The following is a 25,576-nucleotide window of genomic DNA, read 5'->3' on the forward strand; positions in this document are numbered from 1 at the left end:
CCCAATCTCTCCAATGGTGAAGAATCACTTAAGAAATTCTCGTATCCTGATCCGAATCCGGATCTTCACCAAAATTGAATCCATTATTCCTCGTCAGACACCCAACCTGTCCACCAAGTTTCGTCCAAATCAGTCCATAACTTTTTGAGATATCCTGCTATGTATCGTTTTTGGCCCATTCTCCCAATGGTGAAGAATCACTTAAGAAATTCTCGTAGCCGGATCCAAATCCGGATCTTCACCAAAATCTAATCATTTCGTCCTTGTCACATACGCTACATCTCTGCCAAATTTCGTCCGAATCCGTCGACAACTGTTTGAGATATTTTGTTCACAAACAGACAGCCAGGGGTGAAAACATAACCTCCATCCACCTTTGGTGGCAGAGGTAAAGAGTTTCCTTTCAAATAACTTCAAGGCAAGAATAAGCCATTTGGCCCAACAAAGCCTATGCTTTTACTTGTCCATGCTTTATTCTTTTTAAATATTGAGCGTCAATCAAGGTCTCTGAAATGACTCGGCCAGGGTTTCAACAGGCAACCTTGCATACTCGGAGCAGCCGCCCTCATCATCGAGGCCGGTGGGCAACCATTAGGCTACGCTAAACCACCTCTAACCATTAACCATTGCGCCAACCTACACTTCCAAATACACAGGATTAAACTTCACTCCACAACATTCTGATGCTTGTAAGGTCTTCTCAGTTTGAAGCCATCATGCATTTCTGCTTACTTGTACCTCTGCCATACGGTACCAAGTGCGAAGCCCGCTGCCTATTTCTCTGACAATATACCCCCCTTTCGCTTTTCAAAATGGCTGCCGACCACCATTTCCTGTCTCATCGGAAGTCGTTTACCGATCTGTTCGGTGCATCGTTACTTCATTACATCCGCCACCAAAGGTGGATGAAGGTTATGTTTTCACCCCTGTCTGTTTGTCTGTCCGTTTGTGAACAAAATATCTCAAAACGTTGTGGACGGATTCAGACGAAATTTGGCAGGGATGTAGTGTATGTGACAAGCACGAAATGATTAGATTTTAATGAAGATCCGGATTCGGATCCGTCTAGTAGAACTTTTTAAAGTGATTCTTCACCATTGGGAGATAGAGACAAAAACGATACATAGCAGGATATCTTAAAAAGTTGTGTGCGGATTTGGACGAAACTTGGTGGACCGGTTGGGTGTCTGACTAGGACGATTCGATTCGAATTTGGTGAAGATCTGAATATGGATTCGGATATGAGAATTATTTAATTTTTTAAGTGATTCTTCACCATTCAAAGATGGGGCTAAAACCGACATATAGCAGGATATCTCAAAACGTGATGGACGGATTTGGCCGAAACCTGGTGGACATGGTTTGTGTATGTCAAGGAAGAATTGATTCAATTTTGGTGAAGATCCGGATCCTGCTCTTAAAAATTTTTAAGCGATTCTCCACCAATGGGAGATAGGGCCAAAAACGATACATACCAGGATATCTCAAAAAAAAAAAAATTGGATGGATTTGGACGAAACTTGTTGGACAGGTTGTGTGTGTGACAAGGACGATTCGTTTCGAATTTGGTGAAGATCTGAATATGGATTCGGATATGAGAATTATTTAATTTATCAAGTGATTCTTCACCATTCAAAGATGGGGCTAAAACCGCCATATAGCAGGATCGATATCTCAAAACGTGATGGACGGATTTGGCTGAAACTTGGTGGACAGGTTGTGTGTATGATAAGGAAGAATTGTTTCAATTTTGGTGAAGATCCGGATCCTGCTCTTAAAATTTTTTAAGCGATTCTCCACCATTGGGAGATCGGGCCAAAAACGATACATAGCAGGATATCTCAGAAAAAAAATTGGATCGATTTGGACGACACTTGTTGGACAGGTTGTGTGTGTGACAAGGACGAATCGATTCGATTTCGGTGAAGATCCGGATCCGGATCCGGCTACTAGAGGTTTTTAAGTGATTCTTCACCATCGAGTTATATGGCCAACCAGGTGGAGGTTTGCTCTCCACTGAGTGCCCTCTACTGAGTGCCGTTCTCGTTCAATAATGGTATTACTCTTATTGTTGCTTTGTCAAATGTCTAATTATGGCAGCATTGGATTTGTGATCATTCTGGCCATCATCGCTCCTCAATGTGGTCCTCGTGCAATAATGGAGGGGGATGCGTTCGGGGGATAGAGAACGGTTTTTTAATTTTCCAAGTTAACAAAATGCATGCGAACAAATTGAACTTGTGTGTGTTTGTACCGATATTGAGATTCTTGGAAGGGAGAGAGAGTTTAGCATATAAACAAAGCACGAGGCCTATGGCCGAGCATTGACAGGGCTTCGTAATGTAACCGCCGGCCCACGCGCTTCATGCTCTGTCGGAAAGACGGTGGACCTCGATAAAAAAAACGACAACAACATTGGTGAGATCCTGACGTGAAGATATACATTGCAAAAACCTTTAAGTGGCCAAAAAATTTCCCAAGTGAAAGTGGCCTTGGCAAGCAGCCATTCCCCGATTAATCCCGTTAATCTTGAATAAAGTATTGTGTACAAAAATAATAATTAATTATACGTCTGCACACTGAATTAAACAACGTCTACTCTATAATATTAATGTTCAGGCTGTGAATTTGGGGATAAACTGAAGGATGATTCAATTGGGTAAGTAGAAGGTGAAAAACAAAAGATTCTAGGCAAAGAGAGGTTACCTTTGGGGTAAAAAATAAAATAATAAATAGATATGGGGTATATGGGGAAATATTCTGGACATAAAAGCCTAATTATATCATGAGGCCATCATTGAATGAAGTCGGCACCAACAATGAAACAACAGGTCGCATCGAATTCCTTTTGCGCTCCAGTTTGATGACGCGAAATTTCCCCCTTTTTTGGTTTACATAGTCGAGGCTCATGGAGGAGCTGGAAAATATAACGGGTCATGACGTAAGAGAAGAAAGAGATGGGGGAAACACCAACAGCAGGGATAAAAAATTCCCTTTATAAGGCCATTTTCCCTGCTGGAGTTGGGGGTTAGCCTTGCGGGCCCCATGACAATAACCATGGTTCCCTTTTTGAGACAATGTTTTTTATGGCCGGATGCCCTTCCTGATAACAACCCTTTAGTCACCTCTTATGGTTTACCGATTATAAACTGGGGCACACACTGGCACATTCATCCCAGCAAGCTGGTACTCAATTCCCCGACCTCGGAAGGATGACAGACTGGGTCAACCCACCTGGCATTGATTCATTGATCGACCGGGATTCGAAGTCAGGATCTAGGATTCAATGATCGACCGGGATTCGAACTCAGGATTCTAGGATTCAATGATCGACCAGGATTCGAACTCAGGATCTAGGATGCAATGATCGACCGGGATTCGAACTCAGGAACTAGGATTCAATGATCGACCGGGATTCGAACTCAGGATTCTAGGATTCAATGATCGACCGGGATTCGAACTCAGGATTCTAGGATTCAATGATCGACCGGGATTCGAACTCAGGATCTAGGATTCAATGATCGACCGGGATTCGAACTCAGAATTCTAGGATTCAATGATCGACTGGGATTCGAACTCAGGATCTAGGATTCAATGATCGACCGGGATTCAAACTCAGGATCTAGGATTCAATGATCGACCGGGATTCGAACTCAGGATTCTAGGCTTCAATGATCGACCGGGATTCGAACTCAGGATTCTAGGATTCAATGATCGACCGGGATTCGAACTCAGGATTCTAGGATTCAATGATCGACCGGGATTCGAACTCAGGATTCTAGGATTCAATGATCGACCGGGATTCGAACTCAGGATTCTAGGATTCAATGATCGACCGGGATTCAAACTCAGGATTCTAGGATTCAATGATCGACCAGGATTCGAACTCAGGATCTAGGATTCAATGATCGACCGGGATTCGAACTCAGGATCTAGGATTCAATGATCGACCGGGATTCAAACTCAGGATCTAGGATTCAATGATCGACTGGGATTCAAACTCAGGATCTAGGATTCAATGATCGACCGGGATTCGAACTCAGGATCTCGGATTCAATGATCGACCGGGATTTGAACTCAGGATTCTAGGATTCAATGATCGACCGGGATTCGAACTCAGGATCTAGGATCCCAAGCCAGCACCCTAACCGCTAAGCACCACCCAACAGCAGGGATGATGGACAAAATAAAGGAAAACCTGATCAAATAAGGGATGCGAGGAAGAATTAGGGTAACACAAGCCACAAGCTCTCAAGAAGGAAAACTTGGAAACTTGGAAAGAGTGGATGGTGGGGTGCATTAGGGAAGAAAAGCTGGTGGTTTTATATTTCAGATGAGGCCTCACTAAATTGCTATACATGTTAATGCCACATCTTAATGTATTCTTTATGCCACTACAAATACAACCTAAAACCCTGTTAGGTTTACCTATATCTGCTTGGTACTGTCCCATCTGATTACTCCCCATATATATTACATCCCCCAGATCCTTCTCCCATGTGACACGATCCACGATCCCTCCTAGCATCATGTAATCCCGATTTTCATTGTTCTTAACCATCCCTTACACCTCACATTTCTTTATGTTAAACCGCATTTGCCAATCATTTGCCCAATCCATTAAAGTATCTAGGCTTTCCTGAAAACCGACTCTTAACCCCACTATCCAAAGCATTGATGTAAATTATGAATAACTAGAACGGCACTCGGTAGAGCGCATACCTCTACCAGGCGGAACAGTTCACGTTTTGTATCCCAATGATAGGCCGGATTTGAATTGGGATCTGAACCAAAATCTAATCGGCTTGTTCTTGTCACCTACCAAAATCATCCGCCAAGATTTGTCAAAATCCGTCCACAACTTTTTGAGATATCGTACTATATATTGATTTTGGCCCCATCTCTCAATGGTGATGAATCACCTAAAACGTTCTCAAATCCGGATCTTCCCTAAAATCGAATGAATTTGTCTTTAGCAGACACTCAATCTGTCCACCAAGTTTCATCTGAATCCGTCCTTAACTTTTTGACGTATCGTGCTATATATACTTTTCGGCCCGATCTCAATGGGGAAGAATCACTTAAAATATATATTTAATTCTCGTATCCAGATCCGGATCTTCAGAAAAAATCGAATCATTTCATCATTGGCAGACACCCAACCTGTCCGCTAATTTTCGACCAAATCCGTCCATAACTGTTTGAGATATCATGGTCACAGACAGACAGACAAACAAGGGTGAAAATACAACCTCCATCCATATTCGGTGGGAGAGGTAGTAATGGTCCCACTACTGGTCCCTGAGGTACCCCACTACTTCTTCCCAGCCAGACATCCTCCCACTTGTAGCCTCCCTTTGCTTCCTATCGCTACCCCAGCTTCTAATCCAAGTAGCTACTCTATCGGCCACTCCGCAAACCCTCACCTTAGCTCACAATCTCATATGTGGTACCTTATGAAACACCTTCTGAAAGTCAGCATATACCGTGTCAACTGTACTTCCCTCAACCGCCCAATGAGAAACTACTTCGTAGAACTCCAATAAATTTGTTAAACATGATCTCCCTTTGGTAAACCCATGCTGACTGCCTTTAATTAGTTGGAAGTTTTCATATGTTTTACTATCCGTTCCTTAATTAAAGTCTCCAACAGCTTTCCCACAACTGAAGTCAAGTTAACAGGTCTATAGTTCCCCAATTCTTCTCTGGAATCTTTCTTAAATAATGGGATTATATTTACTATTCTCCAATCTTCTGGTGCCTGTGCTGACTTCTGGATGCGGCAGAGTAAAGTTGAAAAAGCAACAGATGGATCGTACCGAGACGGGGAGGAATAGAGTTAGGGAAGATACCAAGGGAATGCACAATTTCCGCCATTAGCTACCATACATATGACATCAACATATGATCTTCACAATACATATTACTCCATCGTGGCAGTGTATAAGCAACCTTAATCCTTAATTAAAGTCCTTAATTAAAGTCTCCAACAGCTTTCCCACAACTGAAGTCAAGTTAACAGGTCTATAGTTCCCCAATTCTTCTCTGGAATCTTTCTTAAATAATGGGATTATATTTACTATTCTCCAATCTTCTGGTGCCTGTGCTGACTTCTGGATGCGGCAGAGTAAAGTTAAAAAAGCAACAGATGGATCGTACCGAGACGGGGAGGAATAGAGTTAGGGAAGATACCAAGGGAATGCACAATTTCCGCCATTAGCTACCATACATATGACGTCAACATATGATCTTCACAATACATATTACTCCATCGTGGCAGTGTATAAGCAACATACTCGCTCAAGATCTGAACACGGAACTGTTATAATAAACCTGTGTAAAGCAATCTTTGAAATAGCAGGCGCACGTGTCAACACTATAAAAACTAAATTTGTGTTGTTCACAACAAATCACCACATACAACCTCAACAAAACATATTACATACTCGATTGCCGATCAAGGCCTGAAGGCAAATTATCTGATTTATTTTTATTTTTATCCAAACATAACCTCTCTTCCTTTTATCCAAACACATCCAAAGGCCTAAAATTGCTTTGTAAAAATAATGTTTAAAAACAGCAAATTGCATGTATGTATGTATGCATACGTGTATATAATATATAAACATATAACTATATATATATATATACAGGGGGCTGCAAAAGTAGGTATACGGTAATGAAAAACAAAACGTGCGCACAAAACGTATTTTATTGATTATACAAGCATATCAATAATAACATATCAATAATAACATATCAATAATAAACATATCAATAATAAAATATCAATAATAACATATCAATAATAACATATCAATAATAAACATATCAATAATAAACATATCAATAATAACATATCAATAATAAACATATCAATAATAAACATATCAATAATAAACATATCAATAATAACATATCAATAATAAACATATCAATAATAAACATATCAATAATAAACATATCAATAATAAACATATCAATAATAAACATATCAATAATAAACATATCAATAATAAACATATTAATCCCTCAAATGTTCAAACTGTTTGCCCCCGGCATTCACACACTCCACTAGTCGAGTGTGGACACCCATGCACAATCTGGCACAAAGGTCTTTATCAGCATCAATTTCCTGGCAAGCCTCCCGTATGAACTGAATCATGGCATCAACAGAACGTGGCTTGCGTGCGAAAACCCTGTCTTTTACACATCCCCAGAAAAAGAAGTCCATAGGGATGAGATCCGGCGAACGTGGTGGCCAGTCAACGGCTCCCCGACGTCCAATCCACCTGTTGGGAAATTCTTTGTCAAGTAGTCAAGAAATTTGTCAATTTCCACTTCACCTGCAAATAATAGATGTATTATAGAAAAAATTACGAAAATAAAAATATAAAAAATGGTAATAATGATTTTAATGAATTCAATGAATTCTAGTATTAAATGAATCCGAGCACCACTATTATAATACTAGTAATACTGGTATAATCCTTACTGTATACCTACTTTTGCAGCCCCCTGTATATAGATATATGTATATGTATATGTATATGCATATATATATGTATATCTATCTATAATTCCAGTAATCTCTGTGTGTGTGTGTGTGTGTCTGTCTGTCTGTATGTATGTATGCGACCGCTGTTTCTCGACAACTACCGGTCCGATATACTTGAAACTTGCCAGGTATATTGCTGGGGACCCGAGGATGTGCCTTTTCAAGGTTTGAAATTAATCGGACAAGTGGTTCCCAAGGTATGGTCACCGTACTCGCAAGCCGTTCGCTTTGGCTTTGCGAATGGACCAAACCATTTCATGTAAATAGAGGGGGGGTTCTGTGGTCGTTGCGAATAGACCAAACCATTTCATGTAAATAGAGGGGGGGGGGGGTTCTGTGGTCGTTACTGCCACGTGGTTTCAAAGTTTTTTTTTGTTGTTGTTTGCACGCATGTTTTTTTGCACGCATGTACGGGCAAGCACGTACGGGCGTGCACGCCCTAGTATGTATATATGTTAGAGTGGCCCTTATTTTTGAAAGTTTGAAATATTAAGTTCTTAAGTTAAGTTAAGCTGTTAAGCTCCTCGACACCTGGTCCATTTGCCCTAAAAACAAAGCAGGCCAAATCTCAGCTAAATTCATAAATAGTTAGAGGTAGTCCAGCACCCTTGAACATTTCCCCCTTTCGGCCATGTGATTGAGGTCACGTAACACTAAAAACACATATCACAGATAATACAGTATGTATCACAGAAATAAATAAAACCGTTTGATAAAACATGCTTATGAATAATTATCACATCTATGGACTAGAAATATAAAATAAAAAAATATATATATATATATAAAATCTTGATTCTTGAAGGTGCCTGGACTATCTCTACATATAAACAGACTTGTATGAAATGTTGACTGCAGTGTTTCTATCCCAAAGGGATCACATTTAGGCCATGAGAATATTCAAATTAACATTTTAAAATTTTCACCCCGTTTAAGGGACACCCTAATATATATATATATATATATATATATATATATATATATATATATATATATATATATATATATATATATATGTATATATATGTATATATATGTGTATATATATGTATATATATGTATATATATATATGTATATATATGTATATATATGTATATATATGTATAATTATATATATGTATATATATATGTATATATATGTATATGTATAAATGTATATATATGTATATGTATAAATGTATATATATGTATATATATGTATGTATATGTATGTATATGTATGTATATGTATGCATATGTATATATATGTATGTATATGTATGTATGTATATGTATGTATGTATATGTATGTATGTATATGTATGTATGTATGTATATGTATGTAAGTGTATGTATGTATGTGTATGTATATGTATATGTATATGTATATGTATATGTATATGTATATGTATATATACAGTGCATATCAAAAAAAAGGTAATCTGAATTCAAGGGATTAATATGCAAAGGTTATTTATTTTGACAATTTACATGTGGTTTAATAATTAAGAGGAGATCCTCAGCTTTCCATTGATACCCTCCATGCATCATTGCTGTCACACATGACCGAGTACATGTTCATTGAAAATGACAAGTTCAAATCGCATTTTTACAAGTTTGGCTAATCGATGCAAGTCACGATAATTGGTGCAAAATGAACGTCAGATGTGAACTTTTCTCAGGAATGATTGGCCTTTACGCACCCACATCTTCATTGTCGCAAGCATGCACCCACACCAAGCATCCACTTCATGTCGAATACGGCCCTGCAATTCGTCAAGATCATGAGGAGGAGTTACGAACACCTTGTTCTTTAAATGTCCCCAAAGGAAATAATCACATGGTGTGAGGTCAGGTGATCTTGGCGGCCATTCCACTGCATGGTTGAGGGCGATGACCCGGTCTCCAAAGAGTTCCCTCAGTCGATCTCGGACAGCGATAAGACGATGTGCTGGGGCGCCGTCTTGGGCCCACCAGAGATATCTGAAGACACCACGAACCTATCGCTCAAAGTTCTCCAGCTGCAGTAAAACTTCATCATTGATCATCTGCAGATACGTGTTACCATTGACATTCCTTTGAAAGAAAAATGGTCTGATCACCTGACAACTTCCACAAAGTCCCGACCAAACAGTCCACTTTTGTCGATTCATGTTGGTGTCAAAATTAAATTCTGGGGGTTGTCCTGTCATTGCATATTCAAGAACATTATGGGTATTGACCTTGCCGTCCCTGGCGAAAGCAGCTTCGTCGCTGATAACGAGATACCGCAGGAAATTGACATCTGCTTCGCAACGTGCTATCAACCATCCGGCAAGTACCAGCCACCTGGCAAAATCCCCTGGCGTAAGTTGATGCCGGACGTGAATCCGATATGGATGTTGGTGGAGGTCCAGTCTTGTGATTCGGTTGAATATTGCCTGAGGCAATGCCGTCCCATTTCGTCTTGCACTGGTATCCCTAGGATGCTCCAAAACATGCTGCCTTACTGCTACAATGTTCATTTCATTGCCCAGTGCGCCTCCTACCAGAATTATCCTTGTTGCGGTTGAGGCTCGTGCCATGCTCTTGGTATTTTCTAACATTCGCCCAGATGGTTTTTGCTGCTGGAGGCTCCCGTTCTGGGAAACGTTCCCTGAACACATCACGAGTTCGCTGCAAACTTCCAGTTTGGTGAAAGGTTGTAACCACGAAGCTCCGCTGTTCAGTCGTAAGTTGAACCATCTTTTCAATGACTCAGACTGTCTCTAAACCCATACACTGTAGGCCCATCTGAAATACCCATCTTAAACAAAGGATGATGCAACCGATGATTACCAGACCAGCTTAACAATTTTACATAATCAACTTGGCAGTCGACAAGTAATGCGTCCATTTCAAACTGTCTTGCACCCATTAGCCAAACTTGTAAAAATGTGATTTGAACTTATCATTTTCAATGAACATGTACTCGGTCATGTGTGACAGCAATGATGCATGAAAGGCATCAATGGAAAGCTGAGGATCTCCTCTTAATTAGTAAACCACATGTAAATTGTCAAACTAAATAACCTTTGCATATTAACCCCTTGAATTCGGATTACCTTTTTTTTGATACGCACTGTACATGTATATATATATTTATTTATATATATATATATATATTATATACACGTATGCATACATACATACACGCAATATGCTGTTTTTTAACTTTCTTTTTAAAAAGCAATTTCATGTTGCTTCTTGTTTCTCATATTTTATTGCACAATGTGTATACTGAAGCAACTTTTTGCTACACGGTTAAAAATGTGGGGAGGGAGGGAGTGGTAAAAAAAAAGTTTTGGGGAAAATCCATGGAATAACAAAATATTTTTATTAAATCTCATGTCCATTTTCTTCCATATTGATAGTTTATAGAGTTTTCTTTGTTTAAATATTATTTTGTGAGTTTAATAATATTTTTGGCTGGCAGGCTAGTCTTGAGGCCTAGCGTGGATTGGAATCCCGACTCAGCTATAAACTGTCATCGTCATGATACATACAGCTATCGATAGCATGTATTGGTATCGTGACTGGACTGGTGTGCTCCATGATAACCACCTTTCCAGATTGATTTCACAAAGGGAGCATCTACTTATTGATTTTTCAAGGGCTGTGGTTGAATCGTCTAAAATAAGGATTGGAGATCTAGAAAAGTCACAGAATGTGATATGAAAGGGAAAGGAAGGCGGGGGTGTAGGAGGAAGGGGGAGAGAAAGAAAATACATTTGAGAAGAGGGAATGGTATGGCGGAGGGGTGGGAGAGGCTTCGTGATACGTTGAGCTTCCCTGTTCGAAGATGTAGATAACCAAAAAGAAGAAGAAAGATGACTAAGCATGACAATTTGTGACTTGCACGCGTGACTGTTGCCCCACTCCCTCCCACGGTATTCTTAGGATTTGATAGCTGCTGGTAATGGAATCTCTTTAAAGTGGAATCCAATGTTGTATTTGCACTTCTTGATGTATTTAGTAGTGTACTTCATTCCTGCAGACCATGACTTCATGAGTGATGCCGATATGGTCTAAAGATGTGGCTTGGAGAAGGACATTTGACCCGTTCCATACATACGCCACACGTCCATCACAGCCCGTCCTTCAAACTGATGAAAAGGTGCGAGAGATCGTTTAATACAAACGCTTTACTCACCTCAGTCAATTGGCAATGCGATGGACAATTGCACACTTTCGAAGCCCTCACCTGTGATCGAGGTGTGAGTGATCGAGGCACTCACCTGTGATACACTGCTGTGTCCATGATACTGTGCTCCGTATGTGCTTCCTCCGCCACCGCAGGTTCGGACGAAACATGGTGTTCAGGTTGCGTGTGTGCCAAGGAATAATTGATTCAATTTTGATGAAGATTCAAATCCGTATCCGCATCAGAGAATTTTTTTTAATATTCCAAGTGATTCTTCACGATTGAGTGACGACGTCAAAAATTATATTTAGCACGATATTTGAAAAAGTTGGAGACCGATTATGACCAAACTTGGTGACAGGACTTGGTGGGATGACAAGAACAAGGACCATTTACACTTTGGATCCAAAATTGTCCGGATCCAGATGTGGCTCATCGGTGGGACACAAAACAACCTGTTCGGTGTGGCGGGTGTGGTCGAGCACCATTCCAGGCTGTGCTGTCTTCATGATGCTGTGATCTGTGCCCCGTCTGAAGTGCTGTGCTGTTTCCATGATGCTGTGCTTTTTGCCCCGTCTGTAGTTCTGTGCTGTTTCCATGATGCTGTGCGTTGTGCTCCATCTGTAGTTCTGTGCTGTTTCCATGATGCTGTGCTCTGTGCCCCATCTGTAGTTCTGTGTTGTTTCCATGATGCTGTGCTCTGTGCTCCATCTGTCGTTCTGTGCTGTTTCCATGATGCTGTGCTCTGTGCTCTGTGCCCCGTCTGGAGTTCTGTGTTGTTTCCATGATGCTGTGCTCTGTGCCCCATCTGTAGTTCTGTGCTGTTTCCATAATGCTGTGCTCTGTGCTTTGTGCTCCATCTGTAGTTCTGTGCTGTTTCCATCATGCTGTGCTCTGTGCTTTGTGCTTCATCTGTAGTTCTGTGTTGTTTCCATGATGCTGTGCTCTGTGCTTTGAGCTCCATTTGTTGTTCTGTGCTGTTTCCATGATGCTGTGCTCTGTGCTTTGTGCTTCATCTGTAGTTCTGTGCTGTTTCCATCATGCTGTGCTATGTGCTTTGTGCTTCATCTGTAGTTCTGTGTTGTTTCCATGATGCTGTGCTCTGTGCTTTGTACTCCATCTGTAGTTCTGTGCTGTTTCCATGATGCTGTGCTCTGTGCCACGTCTGTAGTTCTGTGCTGTTTCCATGATGCTGTGCTCTGTGCGTTGTGCTCCATCTTTAGTTCTGTGCGGTTTCCATGATGCTGTGCTCTGTGCCCCGTCTGTAGTTCTGTGCGGTTTCCATGATGCTGTGCTCTGTGCTCCATCTGTAGTTCTGTGCTGTTTCCATGATGCTGTGCTCTGTGCCACGTCTGTAGTTCTGTGCTGTTTCCATGATGCTGTGCTCTGTGCGTTGTGCTCCATCTTTAGTTCTGTGCGGTTTCCATGATGCTGTGCTCTGTGCCCCGTCTGTAGTTCTGTGCTGTTTCCATGATGCTGTGCTCTGTGCTTTGTGCTCCATCTGTAGTTCTGTGCTGTTTCCATGATGCTGTGCTCTGTGCTTTGTGCTCCATCTGCAGTTCTGTGCTGTTTCCAGGATGCTGTGCTCTGTGCTTTGTGCTCCATCTGTAGTTCTGTGCTGTTTCCATGATGCTGTGCTCTGTGCTTTGTGCCCCGTCTGTAGTTCTGTGCTGTTTCCATGATGCTGTGCTTTGTGCTCCATCTGTATTTCTGTGCTGTTTCCATGATACAGTGCTTTGTGCTCCATCTGTAGTTCTGTGCTGTTTCCATGATACTGTGCTTTGTGCTCCATCTGTAGTTCTGTGCTGTTTCCATGATACTGTGCTTTGTGCTCCATCTGTAGTTCTGTGCTGTTTCCATGATGCTGTGCTTTGTGCTCCATCTGTATTTCTGTGTTGTTTCCATGATACTATGCTCTGTGCCCCGTCTGTAGTTCTGTGCTGTTTCCATGATGCTGTGCTCTGTGCCCCGTCTGTAGTTCTGTGCTGTTTCCATGATGCTGTGCTCTGGGCTTTGTGCTCAATCTGTAGTTCTGTGCTGTTTCCATAATGCTGTGCTTTGTACTCCATCTGTAGTTCTGTGCTGTTTCCATGATGCTGTGCTTTGTGCTCCATCTGTAGTTCTGTGCTGTTTCCATGATGCTGTGGTCTGTGCCCCGTCTGTAGTTCTGTGCTGTTTCCATGATGCTGTGCTCTGGGCTTTGTGCTCAATCTGTAGTTGTGTGCTGTTTTCATGATGCTGTGCTCTTTGCCCCATCTGTAGTTCTGTGCTGTTTGCATGATGCTGTGCTCTGTGCTTTGTGCTCCTTCTGTAGTTCTGTGCTGTTTCCATGATGCTGTGCTCTGTGCTTTGTGCTCCATCTGCAGTTCTGTGCTGTTTCCATAATGCTGTGCTTTGTACTCCATTTGTTGTTTTGTTCTGTTTCCATGATGCTGTGCTCTGTGCTTTGTGCTCCATCTGTAGTTCTGTGCTGTTTCCATGATGCTGTGCTCTGTGCTCCATCTTTAGTTCTGTGCTGATTCCATGATGCTGTGCTCTGTGCTTTGTGCTCCAATTGTAGTTCTGTGCTGTTTCCATGATGCTGTGCTCTGTGCCCCGTCTGTAGTTCTGTGCTGTTTCCATGATGCTGTGCTTTGTGCTCCATTTGTAGTTCTGTGCTGTTTCCATGATACTGTGCTCTGTGCCCCGTCTGTTGTTCAGTGCTGTTTCCATGATGCTGTGCTCTGTGTCCCATCTGTAGTTCTGTGTTGTTTCCATGATGCTGTGCTCTGTGCCCCGTCTGTAGTTCTGTGCAGTTTCCATAATGCTGTGCTTTGTGCTTTGTGCTCCATCTGTAGTTTTGTGCTGTTTCCATGATGCTGTGCTCTGTGCTTTGTGCTCCAATTGTAGTTCAGTGCTGTTTCCATGATGCTGTGCTCTGTGTCCCGTCTGTAGTTCTGTGTTGTTTCCATGATGCTGTGCTCTGTGCTCCATCTGTAGTTCTGTGCTGTTTCCATGATGCTGTGCTCTGTGCCCCGTCTGTAGTTCTGTGCTGTTTCCATGATGCTGTGCTTTGTGCTCCATTTGTAGTTCTGTGCTGTTTCCATGATGCTGTGCTTTGTGCTCCATTTGTAGTTCTGTGCTGTTTCCATGATGCTGTGCTCTGTGCTCCATCTATAGTTCTGTGCTGTTTCCATGATGCTGTGCTCTGTGCTTTGTGCTCCATTTGTAGTTCTGTGCTGTTTCCATGATGCTGTGCTCTGTGCCCCGTCTGTAGTGATGTGCTATTTCCAGGATGCTGTGCTTTGTGCTCCATCTATCGTTCTGTGCTGTTTCCATGATGCTGTGTTCTGTGCCCCATCTGTAGTTCAGTGCTGTTTCCATGGTGCTGTGCTCTGTGTCCCGTCTGTAGTTCTGTGTTGTTTCCATGATGCTGTGCTCTGTGCCCCGTCTGTAGTTCAGTGCTGTTTCCATGATGCTGTGCTCTTTGCCCCGTCTGTAGTTCTGTGCTGTTCCCATGATGCTGTGCTCTGTGCCCCCATCTGTAGTTCTGTGCTGTTTCCATAATGCTGTGCTTTGTGCTCCATTTGTTGTTCTGTGCTGTTTCCATGATGCTGTGCTCTGTGCTTTGTGCTTCATCTGTAGTTCTGTGCTGTTTTCATGATGCTGTGCTCTGTGCCCCGTCTGTAGTTCTGTGCTGTTTCCATGATGCTGTGCTCTGTGCCCCGTCTGTAGTGATGTGCTATTTCCAGGATGCTGTGCTCTGTACTTTGTGCTCCATCTGTAGTTCTGTGCTGTTTCCTTGATGCTGTGCTCTGTGCCCCGTCTGTAGTTCTGTGCTGTTTCCATGATGCTGTGCTCTGTGCCCCGTCTGTAGTGATGTGCTATTTCCAGGATGCTGTGCTTTGTGCTCCATCTATCGTTCTGTGCTGTTTCCATGATGCTGTGTTCTGTGCCCCATCTGTAGTTCAGTGCTGTTTCCATGGTGCTGTGCTCTGTGTCCCGTCTGTAGTTCTGTGTTGTTTCCATGATGCTGTGCTCTGTGCCCCGTCTGTAGTTCAGTGCTGTTTCCATGATGCTGTGCTCTGTGTCCCGTCTGTAGTTCTGTGTTGTTTCCATGATGCTGTGCTCTGTGCCCCGTCTGTAGTTCTGTGCTGTTTCCATAATGCTGTGCTTTGTGCTTTGTGCTCCATCTGTAGTTTTGTGCTGTTTCCATGATGCCGTGCTCTGTGCTTTGTGCTTCATCTGTAGTTCTGTGTTGTTTCCATGATGCTGTGCTCTGTGCTTTGTGCTCCAATTGTAGTTCTGTGCTGTTTCCATGATGCTGTGCTCTGTGCCCCGTCTGTAGTTTTGTGCTGTTTCCATGATGCTGTGCTCTGTGCTTTGTGCTCCATCTATAGTTCTGTGCTGTTTCCATGATACTGTGCTCTGTGCCCCGTCTGTAGTTCTGTGCTGTTTCCATGATGCTGTGCTCTGTGCCCCGTCTGTAGTTCTGTGTTGTTTCCATGATGCTGTGCTTTGTGCTCCATCTATCGTTCTGTGCTGTTTCCATGATGCTGTGCTCTGTGCCCCGTCTGTAGTTCAGTGCTGTTTCCATGATGCAGTGCTGTTTCCATGATGCTGTGCTCTGTGTCCCGTCTGTAGTTCTGTGTTGTTTCCATGATGCGGTGCTCTGTGCTCCATCTGTAGTTCTGTGCTGTTTCCATGATGCTGTGCTCTGTGCGCCGTCTGTAGTTCTGTGCTGTTTCCATGATACTGTGCTTTGTGCTCCATTTGTAGTTCTGTGCTGTTTCCATGATGCTGTGCTCTGTGCTTTGTGCTCCATTTGTAGTTCTGTGCTGTTTCCATGATGCTGTGCTCTGTGCCCCGTCTGTAGTTCTGTGCTGTTTCCATGATGCTCTGCTTTGTGCTCCATTTGTAGTTCTGTGCTGTTTCCATGATACTGTGCTCTGTGCCCCGTCTGTAGTTCTGTGTTGTTTCCATGATGCTGTGCTTTGTGCTCAATCTATAGTTCTGTGCTGTTTCCATGATGCTGTGCTCTGTGTCCCGTCTGTAGTTCTGTGTTGTTTCCATGATGCTGTGCTCTGTGCTCCATCTGTAGTTCTGTGCTGTTTCCATGATGCTGTGCTCTGTGCCCCGTCTGTAGTGATGTGCTATTTACAGGATGCTGTGCTCTGTACTTTGTCCTCCATCTGTAGTTCTGTGCTGTTTCCTTGATGCTGTGCTCTGTGCCCCGTCTGTAGTTCTGTGCTGTTTCCATGATGCTGTGCTCTGTGCTTTGTGCTCCATCTGTAGTTCTGTGCTGTTTCCATGATGCTGTGCTCTGTGCTTTGTGCTCCATCTGTAGTTCTGTGCTGTTTCCAGGATGCTTTGCTCTGTGCTTTGTGCTCCATCTGTAGTTCTGTGCTGTTTCCATGATGCTGTGCTCTGTGTTTTGTGCTCCATCTGTAGGTCTGTGCTGTTTCCATGATGCTGTGCTCTGTGCTTTGTGCCCCGTCTGTAGTTCTGTGCTTTTTCCATGATGCTGTGCTTTGTGCTCCATCGGTATTTCTGTGCTGTTTCCATGATGCTGTGCTCTGTACTTTGTGCTCCATCTGTATTTCTGTGCTTTTTCCTTGATGCTGTGCTCTGTGCCCCGTCTGTAGTGATGTGCTGTTTCCATGATGCTGTGCTCTGTACTTTGTCTGTCGTTCTGTGCTCTTTCCATGATGCTGTGCTCTGTGCTCTGCCTGTAATTTTGTACTGTCGCCATGATGCTGTGCTCTGTGCTCTGTGCTCTGCCTGTAGTTGTGTGCTGCTTCCATGATGCTGTGCTTTGTCCTCCGTCTGTAGTTCTGTGCTGTTTCCATGATGCTGTGCTCTGTACTTCATCCATAGTTCTGTGCTGTTTCCTTGACGCTGTGCTCTGTACTTCATCCGTAGTTCTGTGCTGTTTCCGTGATGCTGTGCTCTGTACTTCATCCGTAGCTCTGTGCTGTTTCCGTGATGCTGTGCTCTGTACTTCATCCATAGTTCTGTGCTGTTTCCTTGACGCTGTGCTCTGTACTTCATCCGTAGTTCTGTGCTGTTTCCGTGATGCTGTGCTCTGTACTTCATCCGTAGCTCTGTGCTGTTTCCGTGATGCTGTGCTCTGTACTTCATCCGTAGTTCTGTGCTGTTTCCATTATGCTGTGCTCTGTCTGTAGTTCTATGCTATTGTTATGTCTGACGGGGTTGTGATACGTCGAGCAGATAGATCTGAATAGGTTACGTGCTTCGTCTGTCGCGGTAAGGAATCTGATCTTGTAATAAGTTCATGTGTGGGCGTTTTGTCGGTAAGATGTATACTTGTGAACCTACCAGGAGGTTCGTGTGTTAAGTAGAGTTAGGGATTAAAGAGTAGCGCCCCTGTGTGTCCTCACCTGGTTAGCCAAACCTTTGTCCCTTTTGGCACTGCAGACCAACATAGACATTCCGACAAGTCCTTAGTGCAACACTAAATAACGCCCTCCCCTGACATGACTTAGGAAGGAAACCAGGCCAGGACACCGCCGCATGGCCGCCGCCATTTACACATCTGCCAGGCCTCTCCACCTCGAGTGCCACGTGCTATGACGACACCACAGGCCTGCGATTCGGTGGAGGCCACTGATTGGGTGGCGCGCCAAGGCTGATGTCACCGCCGCGGAGTGATACGAGGGGCGGCAGGACTTTTCGTGGAGTGAGAGAGTTGCGCGGCAGTTGGTTCAGAGCAGTTGCGCAGCAGTGGGTCTTGCGCCGAGTGAGTCTTGAGACGCAGTGGAGTGAGTGAGTTGGCAAGCAGAGGAGTTGGCCAGCAGTTGAGTTCACACAGGCAGAGAGTTGTGAGAGAGTTGCTTTGTTGGCTTGAACTTGGCTCGAAGCGGCACTTGGCGGGCAGTGGACTCGCGCTGTCTTTCCCCCTTTGCCATCCTTCGTCATTCTGTGTTCATGCTCCAGTTGAGGGTCGACCTTGTGTGGAGCTCGCTGTCCTGCATTGGACATGTGGTGCCTGGTGCACGGATCTCGTGGGCGGCGAGAGGATCGGAGTTTGGAACGGGGCCTACCTCGTGTGCAAACGATCGGAACATGGAGTGGGGCCTGGTGGCGCGCGAGCGGGGCCGTGTTACACGCAAGACTACAGAGAGATAAGACTGCACACTACATTACCTTTCCCAATTACACGACGAACGTGTTCTTTTTATTAATTCATATCCCCTCGTCTCGTTTCTGAAATCTGTCGTGTGGGGACGTCCCGATTAGGATATTTGTTACCGGCACATGCTTTTTCCTGTCCTTGCCTTTTTCCTTTAATAAACCCTTGTATATTTTGCATCCACTGTTAAACCTGTGCCCGCTTGAGTTAATCCCCTTACAGGACCGGAGCTACGTCGGTGCGCTGAAGGTAAGCTTTTGCCGCAGCCTCCATTTTCCTTCTTCCTCCCGCGCGACATATAGCCAAATCCGTGTTTGGTAGTTGCCTCCGAATAAGACCGTTTAGGCTATCCGCGACTCTAGTGTTAACCGGAGTTGCGCGACACTATGTCCATGATGCTGTGCTCTGTACTCCATCCGTAGTTATGTGCTGTTTCCATGATGCTGTGCTCTGTCTGTAGTTCTGTGCTGTATCCATGATGCTGCACTCTGTCTGCAGTTCTGTGCTGTATCCATGATGCTGCGCTCTGTCTGCAGTTCTGTGCTGTATCCATGATGCTGTGCTCTGTCTGTAATTCTATGCTGTATCCATGATGCTGCGCTCTGTCTGTAGTTCTACACTGTGTCCATGATGCTGTGCTCTGTCTGTAGTTGTACGCTGGGTAAATGATGATGTGCCCTGTCTGCAGTTGTACGCTGTGTAAATGATGCTGTGCTCTGTCTGTAGTTCTGTGCTGTGTCCATGATTACATGCTCTGTCTGTAGTTCTACACTGTGTCCATGATGCTGTGCTCTGTCTGTAGTTCTACGCTGTGTCCTTGATGCTGTGCTCCGTCTGTGTTTGTCTGCTTTGTGCCTATGCCTGTGGTCCCGTGTGGTTTCCATCATGCTGTGCTTTCTCCCTGATGCTGTGCTTCCCCTAAATGGTATTGGAGACACAACCTGTTCTGCATCACACAGCAAACCCACATGGTACGTCTCCACCGTCTTTCTTATACCTTTACTGAATCACTGGACATCACAAATGTGAACGAGTTTTTGAAATCGAACAATCATCACACTCATTGTAACTAATACATCTATCTCAATGGGAATGAGAGAATATTGCTGACACATCTCATATATTGTAAACGATCGCGTTAGTAATGTTTTTACACCTGCTGCACTGTGAATCATCATGTGAGGTTCAGATCACAATTATGTAATAACTGCACGGATATAATACGTACATATATATAAATAATAAATAATGTATATATATATATATATATCTTTCAATCATAGCTTACTCAGCTGTTTAAACTTACCAGGACATTTACAAATAGGGAAGGGAAAGACACTTAATAAGAAAGAGGAAAGTGAAAAACAGGAAGAGGACATTTGGGCCATCAGACCCATTACATTTTACATTTGTATCTTTCAAACCATTTATTTACTTAAATAACCTTTACTAAGTATACACACCCTTTAGTTTGTAAAATTTACTTAGGATTTCCACAACGTATATCAAGACCGAACCACGTCTCACCTGTAATTGGAGGGACCATCCAACCAATCAGCTCTCACCTAATCAATTACCCCATGTGTTTCGGATTTTAATAAATTATCCCCCATGCTCTTCCAGCCAAAGAAAGCTGCATAAAGCTACACAGTCAGCCCTTTTGCTGTTTCAAACCATACGTGGGTTCCTCTCCAGCTGCAGACATTCACAAGTAGTACATACATGAGAATCTCAATGCTACACACCTCCATCAGCCACCGTACCGTACCGGTTTCATCGCTTATTGGCGAATCATCAGCGACAGTGCAGACGGAAACGCACACCATTGAGTCTCTCAAGCATTTTCCACTTGCAATAATGGGAATATCAGTTAACATGTAAATACAGCATCAACACCCAATCACGTCTCTCACCAGTAACACACACACCTATTAAAAATATATATTTCTGACACATTTGTATATAATTATCTTACTATAATTCACCAAATGTACGTCTGTCCGTCTGTTCCCAGGTACCGCAAAAAACCGCTGAACCGATCGCAACGAAATTTTGGGTGGGTAATCCTGGGAACCCTTGGAGTAAAATAGGCTATATTGTTTTTCCAATTTTCCAATTTTCCAGTTTTTCCAAACACGATGCAATAATATTTATCGATATGAACAGTGATGTGGCTTTTATTGAAATTCTACAAATACTGTTTAGATTTTGATGATTTGCGTGTGATATGATTTAACGGGTCTTTATATGAATCGTTTAAAATAAAAAAAAGCCCCTCAATTTCTGATATTTTGCCTTTTCATTTGGGCCTCCTAATTGAAGCCCCGCCCATAGCGCGGGTGCCATTGCTAGTTGATATAATATGCAAATTTACATTTTATTTATATACATCGTAACGACTAATCACCCTCTTTATAGATTTGGAATCGTGTTTGTGTGTGTCCTTCCGAGGACTTTTTGAACACGTGTTTCATGATGGCAAATGTTGACTCGAGTCCATGTCTTTGTTTTACGGCTACTGAATCAAGTTCTGTAAGTTCGTGCACAATCGAACTTCTCAAAACTTTCCTTTCCAAATTTACGTTTGTAGCCACTCGGGCCAGAGAGAGTGTTATCTTTACGGATTTGGCCGCACTATCTGCCTCCAGGCAAGTCAGAGCTCCGGTTTTAAAACAATTTTCTTGAACTTGCATCCTTCCTGGAAAATTTATTTTTAGGAGAGTATGTGTGGGGGGGGGGGGGGGTTATGGGGAGGAGGCAGTCAGAACAGTGATAGGAAAATGCATCTTTCGAGCAATTCAAAGCTTGTTTGTGCCGAGGCAGGGATCGAATTGCAGCTGTGAATCCAACAGGTTGGTCAAACGTTCTCCTACTCACGAGTGATGACGATATTTTGTGCTTAAAACTCAATATATGCAGGAAAATCGAGAGAGTCTGTCTCTCTTAGAACTATTGGCTTAAATACTATTAATAATATAATTAATAAATATTTAATAACACAACTGTCAATAATGCACTTAATTTAAACATACAATTAATAATACAACTACTAATATTAATATAATGAATAATCTGTTTAATAACACAACTAATATTATTACTAATACAGCTACTATCATTAATAACGCAACGATTCATTAATACCATAACAACTAACATTAATAACGCAATTATAACTACAACAGCGCTCGGTAGAGAGCACACCTTCGCCAGGTTGAACAGTTTACGTTTTGTATTCCACTGATGGATCGGATCTGGATTCGGACCTGAACCAAAATCGAATCGCCTTGTTCTTGTCACCTAACCAATTCATCCAGCAAGTTTTGCCATGACTTGTCCGCAACCTTTTGAGATATCCCAGGCTCTATATCGTTTTGGCCCTATCACCCGATGCTGAAGAATCACTTGGAAAAAAAAATATTGTATCGGATTCTGGATCCGGATTTTCAACCAAAATCTAATCAATTTTTCCGAGTCAAATCTAATCAAATCAAATCTTAAAGAATATAAAAAATAATTTATCCGATCTGGACCCGGATTCGGATCTTCACGAAAATGGAATCGATTCGTCCTTGTTACGCGTCCAATGTGTTCACCAAGTTTCGTCTGCATACATCCACAACTTTTTGAGATATCTTGCTATATATTGTTTATGGCCCCATCTCTCAATGTTGAAGAATCACTTTTTAAAATGTTTTTACTATCCGGGTCTGGATCTGGATCTTCACCAAAATCCAATAAATTCGTCCTTGTCACACACGCAACCTGTCCAACAAGTTTCGTCCGAATCCGTCCATACCTTTATGAGATATTGTGTTGTATATTGTTTTTAACCCTATCTCTCAATGGTGAAGAATCACTTTTTAAAATCCTAGTATCCAGATCTGGATCTTCAACAAAATAGAATCATTTTGTCCTTGATACACACCCAACCTCTCCACCAAATTTCGTCTGAATCTGTCTACAACTTTTTGAGATACCCTGTTCACAGACAGACAGACAGACAGACAGACAGACAGACATGGTTGAAAACATAACCTCCGTCAATCTTGGTGACGGAGGTAATGATAAATAGCACAACTGTACCAACATGAATAACACACCGACCATTAATAACAAAAACGACAATCATTAATAACAACTACTCTTATTATTGATCACCCAATTATTATTATAAATAATACTACTACGATTATGAATAACACTACGATTATTAATCACCAAACTATTATTAATTATACAACTACTATCACTCATAACAACTACTATCATGAATAAGGTGACTCTTATTATTATTATTATTATTATTAATATTACACTACAATTATTGATAACACAAAACTATCATTAATAACAAAAGCACTATTATTAGCCTCCATTGGACTTAGTCCGAAATGGGGGCATATGGATTGGATCTCGTCCGTCCGACCTTCCGTCTGTCCGTGCGTGCATGCTTGCGTGTGTGCATCTGCAACCATATCGCGGAGATGTATGGACTGATTTTGTTCATACTTTGCACAAAGACAATACATGATGGTACCATAAGCCCATCATTTTGTTTCGTGATGCAATCAAAGATGGCCGACTCGTATATTGGCGGCCATTTTAGTTGTAAAAAAAACCCAATGTTGAACACGTCCTCAACTATTTATCGGACATGCATGCACTAATGTTGTTCAAACTTGGCACACCTTTAATGAATGATGGCTTACATGGGCACGTAATTTTCTTTTGAGATCCGATCCAAGATGGCCGACTGGTGGCCATTTTGTTACTTAAACGTGTCCCCAACCATTTATTGAACATGCATGGTCTGATTTTGTTCAAACTTGGCAAAGCACAGCACATGAGGGCATACACGTGCACCTCATTTTATTTTCTGAATCTGATCAAAGATGGCCCACTGGTAGACTCGCGGCCATTTTAGTTGTAAAAAAAAACGATATTGACCATGTCCTCAACCATTTCTCGGGCATGCATTTACCGATCTTGTTCAAACTTGGCACACAGAAAAAGAATGATCAGCTACATATGCACACCATTTTTTCCGAAATCAGGTCGAAGATGGCTGACTGGTGGCATTTCGTTGCTTAAATGTGTCCACAACTATTTCTTGACATGCATGGACCGATTTTGTTCAAACTTGGCACAAAGACTACATGAGAGTATACATATGCAGATTTTGTTTTGTAACCCGACCAAAGATGAGCCGCTGACTAATGATGCAAGAAACAGGATCAAATTGCAAATACCTTCAAGGAACTCTGGTTCAAATCCCATAAACCATGCAGGAACTTGGGTTCAAATCCCATAAAGAATGTAGGAACTCGGGTTCAAATTCCATAAATAATGTAGGAACTCAGGTTCAAATCCCATAAACGATGTCGGAGCTCAGGTTCAAATCCCATAAACCATGTAGGAACTCAGGTTCAAAGCCCATATACCTTCAAGGAACTCAGGTTCAAAGCACATATACCTTCAAGGAACTCAGGCTAAAATCCCGTAAACCATGTAGGAACTCAGGTTCAAAGCCCATAAACCATACATGTATGACTGAGGTTCAAATCCCATATAATGTCAAGGAACTCATGTTGAAATCCCATATACCGTCAAGGAAATCAGGTTCAAATCCCATTAATCAGGTAGGAACTCAGGTTCAGATCCCATATATTGTCAAGGAACACAGGTTCAAATCCCATAAACCAAGCAGGAACTCAGGTTCAAATCCCATATATTGTCAAGGAAATCAGGTTCAAATCCCATAAACCATGTCGGAACTCAGGTACAAATCCTATATGTCGCAACCCTATGGAAACCTACTCCTGTTGTCTCTTGCCCTCCCTCTAGTCCTCGGTTAAAGTACCCAACACTGGTAATACCACGGAATCCTACGGTATTAACTAACAATACCACAATTCTCTCTATATGTATGTATGTAGGCTACAGGTAGTGCATAAACACCAATGTAAAGTCATAACCCTGCGCCCGCGAAGTGAAAAGCGGGGTTAACCGATTGGTTGCACACGTGTGTACGTATGCACACGTGTGTACGTATGTTGGACGTGTCTGCATTTTAAAATTCATTTTCTCGGCAAACGTTGGTCCGATGGACATGATATTTTCACCATAGTAAGCGTCTACTCATGTATAATTATTGCTTGTGATAATTATGACGTCATACATCATGTGGTATGGACGCCATCTTGGAAAAAAGTTGAACCTCTATATCTCTGAAACCACTCAATGGAAAAAAATTGAAACGTGGCTCATTGTGAAGTACTCCCCATAGGGAATAAGACATGCTAATGATGATATCATTGGTGCCTTCATTATGACGTCATAATTGTACAAACAGTCGTGGCCAAAAATATTGGCACCTTTGCACTTTTTTCAATTAACTCACATTTTTCTCTAAAAAAAAAGGGTTGAAATTGACAAAAGTATTTGATCTCCACAATTCTTTATTTCACTGTTAATATTACAGAGCCTTTGTTTTTCATTCAAAACTTAATATGTCCTTTTAAATCAGAAAATAGAAAGAAATGGCATTGACAAAATTATTTACACACTTGACTTGATATTTTGTAGTACATCCTTTGGACAAAATAACTGCAGTCAAGTGCTTCTATAGCCATGAATGAGCTTCCTACATCTCTCTACTGGCAGTTTGGCCCACTCCTCTTGTGCAAAGTGCTCCAGTTCTCCCAGATTTGAAGGGTGCCTTCTTCCAACTGCTGTTTTCAG

General features: G+C 42.3%; 1 long non-coding RNA gene across 1 annotated transcript in view; it reads left to right on the top strand.

Annotated features, from left to right (window-relative positions):
• The window catches only part of LOC137415473 (uncharacterized), an 86,499-nt gene that overhangs the window by 412 nt on the left and 60,511 nt on the right, over positions 1–25,576 (top strand). The window contains exon 2 of the long non-coding RNA XR_010982087.2: positions 11,554–11,673. This is a non-coding gene — a long non-coding RNA (uncharacterized LOC137415473). The remainder of the gene's footprint in view (positions 1–11,553; positions 11,674–25,576) is intronic.

This window comes from Myxine glutinosa, chromosome 1 (assembly GCF_964187855.1).
Source record: "Myxine glutinosa chromosome 1, kmMyxGlut1.1, whole genome shotgun sequence".
Lineage (NCBI taxonomy): Eukaryota > Metazoa > Chordata > Myxini > Myxiniformes > Myxinidae > Myxine > Myxine glutinosa.